This window comes from Teleopsis dalmanni, chromosome X (genome assembly GCF_002237135.1).
Source record: "Teleopsis dalmanni isolate 2A chromosome X, ASM223713v2, whole genome shotgun sequence".
In the NCBI taxonomy this organism is placed as follows: domain Eukaryota; kingdom Metazoa; phylum Arthropoda; class Insecta; order Diptera; family Diopsidae; genus Teleopsis; species Teleopsis dalmanni.
Genome location: NC_051848.1, coordinates 96,046,649 through 96,053,010, shown reverse-complemented (window position 1 = coordinate 96,053,010; position 6,362 = coordinate 96,046,649).

Genomic DNA, 6,362 nt, shown 5'->3' with positions numbered 1-6,362 from the left:
GGCGTGTTTAAAAAATTTTTAAAAAATTGTTTGTGTAATGGCAAGCGCGCGTTGACAACGAGCGTTGCTGTCTAATGGGCCCTTAAATCTGCTTATTGTTTTCGCAATAGGAAAGCAATAAAAAGAACGGACGACTATGATAATATAAGTGCATACTTCCTGATCTTGTTGCATTATCGAGCAGCCCGCTAGTCCTTCTTTTATTGCGGTTTTGTTTTTAATTTTAACTATTTATTGTTATTTTTCAATAAGTTATTTTATTTTATTGCTTATAATTTACTGTTAAGATTTTTCAAAAACAACTTATCTAGGTAAAAAATTGTACCATATATAAATGGTGACTTATAATTTATAAATTTAGTTATTAATATCATATGTGCTAAGTAAAAAGTGAAAAAACGTCGGCAATTTAATTATTAAAAGTGTTTAAATTTAATGAACTTATGAAGTCTATTTCAAATTTATAAATTGTTAGTTATTGCATAAAACTCAATTATTAATAGTGATTTAATTGTTAAGTGTTATAATTTAATATATTTGTTGAGACTTTTTCAAATTTATAAATTGTAAGTATTGCAAAAAATTTAATTCAAGTAGTTGCAATGGAAAGAAATCTAAACAAATTATCATTTAAACGGTGCTCCATTAATGGATGCAGAAAATCAAAAAAAGAAGATAACGGGTTGAGGTTGTTCCGGTTCCCATCAATTGATTCTGTAATGGGCCAGATTTGGAGGGAAAAATGTGGTTTTATTGCAGAAAATCCGAGAAAGAAACCTTTTATATGCAGTAGGCATTTTGTGGACAGCGATATCGGCACAAAATTTTTAAAAAAAGGAGCAATACCCGTATATCATATATGTACTGATAGTGTTTTGTCGGATGAAATCATTTTTGATGAAAATACTTCAGAAATGAGTTCAAAAGTTGACACTGAATCGTTATGTACCAACTGTGGAAAATACATACGATTGTCGGACTTTTATAGGAGAAAGTATAATGCTTTGCAAAGGAAATTTAAGGCATTACAACAATGCCGTTCGCAAAATAAAACAAAACGAAATACTAGAAAAAATGTTGTGAGCGCAATTGAATCTTTAGAAACAGTAAATAAGGATGTGAAGTTATTCTGCAAGCTTTTATTAAGCGATCAGCCCAAGGAATACACTAGAGATGTAAGAAGGCTAGTACAAAATATATATTACATTTCAAGGCCTGTATACCAATTTTTCAGAAGTACTCTTAAATTTAATTTACCGCACGAATCTACATTGAGAAGATGGATGCCTATAAAGTCACTTCAGCCAGGTTTTATTAATAATGGCTTTTATTTATTAAAACAAAAATGTTTAAAGCTCACGCAAACGGAAAAAGATTCAATTATTTTATTGGTTGACGAAATGTCAATTAAACGAGAATTGCGGTATAATGAACCTTTAGATCTAATTGATGGCGTTGAAGATAATGGATACTTTAGATCTCCCAAATTAGCAAAAGAAGTTTGTGTTTTCGTAATAAAGAGCATTTTCTCTAATTGGAGATTAGTTCTTAATTATTTTGTATCTGAAAATGGATTAAATGGAGAAACTCTAGCAAATATAGTACTAGACAACATTAATATTTTAACAAGCTTAGGATTGACAGTTAGAGCACTTATTTGTGATCAAGGGCCTTCGAACAGGAAATGTTTTTCCTTACTAGAGATTACAAGAGATAAACCTTTTATAGTTCACAATGATAGAAAAATCTATTTTATGTTTGATTTCCCTCATTTGATGAAATCTTTAAGGAATAGGGTAATGGAAAACGATTTGCAAACGCCAGATGGAACTGTTAGCTTTAAAGTAATACGTGAAATGTATGACAAGGAAAACCATAATATGACAAAAATGTGTCCGAAGCTTACAAGGCAGCATGTATATCCGTCCTCGTTTGAAAAGATGAGGGTCAAAACTGCAACACAGGTTTTTAGTCATACTGTGCAAGCCGCAATTAGAGCTTTTGTAGAAAGCGTAGGATTCAAAAAAGTTTCAAGCGAAGTTGCTATATCTACTGCCAATTTTATTGCAAAAATGGACAAAATTTTTGATTGCATGAATAGTGGAACACTTTATGCGGATAATTCTTATCGATCAGCTATACAGATTGGTAATACGCCTTATAATTATTTGAAGGCATTCGTAGATTATTTGAAAAAGACCTCTTTTCCACATAAAAGAGTTCATTTTATTGATGGTATGATAATATCAATAAATGCTGTAATAACCTTGTCTAATGAAGTTTTGCAAAAAGACACATTTTTTCTAAGAACTAAAACCCTAAATCAGGATCGAATAGAAAACTTTTTCCAATTAGTTAGACAAAAGGGTGGAAATAATAGAAATCCTTCAGTTGCTGAAATAAATCACAATTTGGCACATTTAATGTTCGCTCAAATTCGTCCCTTATTTTCATCAGGTAACTGCGAAATTGATACAGACGTAGTAACCGGAGATGGCAACCTAGATAATGTTGATAATGCTTTCGAAGAAGAGGCCATAGAAGAACTTACTGACGAAGAAAATATTAGTGCTACTATACTAATTAACTCGTTACAAGAACCAGTATTTGATGATTCTAATGTAATATTTGAAGATTTGGGTTTGGATACAATAATTAATGTGGAATGGTTGTCAACTAGATATTTTGTTGGCTACGTTGCCCATAAAATGTTGCCAAAAATTAATTGTGAATTGTGCGATTCAAATATTTTAAAAGAAAATGAAATCCTTACAGCTCCAAGTGAGCTATTTATTCACTATAAAAATTATGAATCACATTCAGATTTTGGAAGTTTGAAGGCACCCTCAAGCAGATTTTTTGAAGTTTGTAAAATTCATATTGAAATATTTGAAAAAGTGTTTAAAAATATGCCGCATGCTGTCCAAATAAAAGCACTTATAACCGAACAAGCTAAAACTAAAACTCCCGACTGGTTTACAGAACCTTGTTTAAATCATCGACTTCAGCTTCACAACTTTCTTATTACAGTACTCCTTCGGAAGCATTGTTTATGGTATGTTGATTAGAAGAAGTCAAGTATCGCGCATTAAATATATATAGTTTGTCAACATTGTGTTTGCAAAAGGAACAAATGTTACAAATGTTTATTAAAAGTTTGCAAATAAATTAAACATCTTTTAAACATTTAATTTTTTTTTTTTAATTTTTGATTTATATACCAATTTTTTTTAAAATCTTAAATATTGTTTACTTTATTCTCTAAGTTATATAACTTTCTATTATATTTTATATTGACAACTAAAGTTTTAAATTTTATATTTATTGTAAAAGATTTAATTTCTATTTATAATTTCATTTAAGCTTAAATCCAGTTTTTTGTGTTTTTGTTTTTTTGTAGTTTAGTTCTGCATTATATTATATTATTTAATTTTGCACATTATTTAATATTATGTTTTATAATAAATTCAATATAATAAAATCAACTTTTGATTTTTTCATAATTCTACTATTCATGCTTTTATTTTTTTAATTTGTCTTTACGCCATTTAATAGGCTATTATTTGCTGCTAAAATTTCAGCGTGCTATTTAAGTGGCATTAGTGCATTCTCCAAATATGCAAAAACAAAAACTTCTTGTCTATTTCTACTACGAGTTATTCAAAATTGACACAAATACCGCATTTGAAATCACATGTTTACTATTACCATGTATGCCTTCATATTCTCTTTACTTCATGTTTTCTCAGTAATGCCGCTCTGAGAATTTGAGTGAAAAATTGAGTCTAAAAAGGGTCTACCAGTAGACCCGCAGTGTGTTCAGCAAATTTGTTCCTGATGCACACTCTATGTATTAAATACTCATTGGTTATACCTTCAACACTTGCTATTTTTTCAAGCAGTGGATAGAATTGATCCAAGTCAATTTTTCCATTAGTGCTTAGGTTTTTTATATTTTGTGTGATCACTTTTTTATTCATTCTTATATTTAAACAATCGCCTTTAATTGCTAGCTGGGCGATGTTCCTAGGTTTACCTCTGAACGCTTCGTATATTTTTAAGTTTGATGACATTTTATTACAAATCTCTTCATTTGTTTCTGATCTTTTTTTGTTTTTGTTTCCCAGCCTTGTAGTTACTTTTAATATTTTATTGGCTGTTTCTCTTATTTCCTTTATTTCATTAAAGTCTATGCGCGACATTGCGTCAGCAGCATAGTTTTCTTTTCCCCTCAGATACTCTATGGTAAAATCATATTCCTCCAAGTCTAGTCTCATTCGCGTTAGCTTTGAAGATGGATTCTTCATTGCGAATAGGTATGACAATGGTCGATGGTCTGATTTGACAAGAAATTTTGTACCATAAATGTATGGTCGAAAATATTTTATAGCCCAATGTATTGCGGCTAATTCTTGCTCTATAGTGGATTTGTTGCTTTCTCCCCTCGTGAACGATCTTGAGGCGTAAGCAACTGAAAGTTGAAACCCATTGTGCTCCTGACTAAGCACAGCACCATAAGCATATTTACTTGCATCGGTGGTGATACAAAACTGTTTTGTATAGTCTGGGTATTGCAATATATTTGGACTTAATAATGCAGATTTTAAAAATTGGAATGCTTTTTCACATTCATTGGTCCATTCGAAATGTGCGTTCTTTTTACATAACTTAGTTAAGAGACGTGAATGTTCAGCGAAATTTGGAACAAACCTCCTATAGTAGTTGCAAAAAGCAACGAATCGTTTGATTTCATCGGCATTTTTGGGAGTTGGATAGTTAAGAATTATATTGAATTTACTATCATCAGGAAGAATGCCTTTATCCGTACATTTATGCCCTAAATAAGTTACTTCTTGTTGAAAAAATAAACATTTTTCAGGGTGAAGTTTTAAATTATATTTTCAGCATGTATGGAAAACATCTGTCAAATTTCTGATCATATGCTTTTCCGTCCGACCTAACACCACCTAGTCGTCCATGTATAAGAGAGCTTGCTCGGCTTTTAAACCCGCGAATGCAAAGGTCATCATTCTTTGAAATGAGTTTGGTGCTACTTTTAGTCCGTACGGTAACCTTTTAAAGCGATATGAACCTTTTTCTGTCGAAAAAGACGTTATATCTCTGGAGTTTTCATCGAGCTCAATTTGATGAAAACCTGATGTTAAGTCAAGGCAAGAGAAATATTTCGCTCTGCCTAGTTGGTCAAGAATGTCATCAATTCTTGGCAACAGAAATTTATCTGCAATAAGTTTTTTATTTATGCTTCTATAATCAACAACTAGCCTCCATCTTTTCTGTGTACTTCCTGGGAGTGATTTCTTCGGAACTAACAGAATGGGACTGTTGTATTCAGAAGCTGAAGGTTCCACTATACCATTATTTATTAGCTTGTCAAATTGTCGTGTTATCTCCTCTTTGTGATTATGCGGTATTCTATAGTTCTTGATGTATGTAGGCTCGTTTGTATTTAATCTAAGTTTTTGTTTATAAAAATTGTTAACTGATATTTTATCAGTTTTGAGCGCAAATACATCAATATACTCCGAACAGAGTTTAGTTAAATCAGACTTAACAAAGTCTGGAAAGTATTTGGACAATTTTTGCAATTTTAATTGGTCGTTTGCGATGGTACTAAGTGTAACTATTTCATAGTCGTTTAGACTCTCAGTTTTTATTGAATGAATTGGTATTTCAACATTTTTATATGTTGTATTTATTAGTCGCACTAATGCACTAGGTGTTGTTACTATTGTATTGGCAACAAATATTCCGTCTTGGAGTTGTTGCTGTGGAATTAATAATTCTTTTTCCGAAGTGTGTACATTCACTTGTCTAACCACTTCAGATCTTGCCGGTATTGTTATCGTACCAACACTTGGTGAATACCTCATTGGTATTGCGATAACCTCATGGAAATCATCTGGTCGCAAGATTAACCAATCTTGATATTTTTGATAGTCAAGTATACAATTGTATTTCTTGACGAAATCGAGTCCAATGATTCCATGGGATGGGATTGGGAATTTATCATCTACTACATGAAATTCGTGTTTGATTAGTATATTTTCAACCTTTAAATCGGTTGTGACTTTACCTAGTGTAGTAGCTGTATCATGACCAATGCCGTGAAGGCTTATTGTTTTATTTTTATCAATATAAATATCTTGCATTTGTCCAAGTTTTATTAACGAAATGTCCGCACCAGTGTCTACTAAAAATGTAGATATTCCACTGTTCATGGTTGATCTTGTGGAAATGTATAAGGTTAAATTTAAATTTATATTAAAGATTTTACCATTTTAATGTTTATCTATTGAGTATCGGGGGTTACTTCGTTTTCCGTAAGGGTCATTCTAACATTC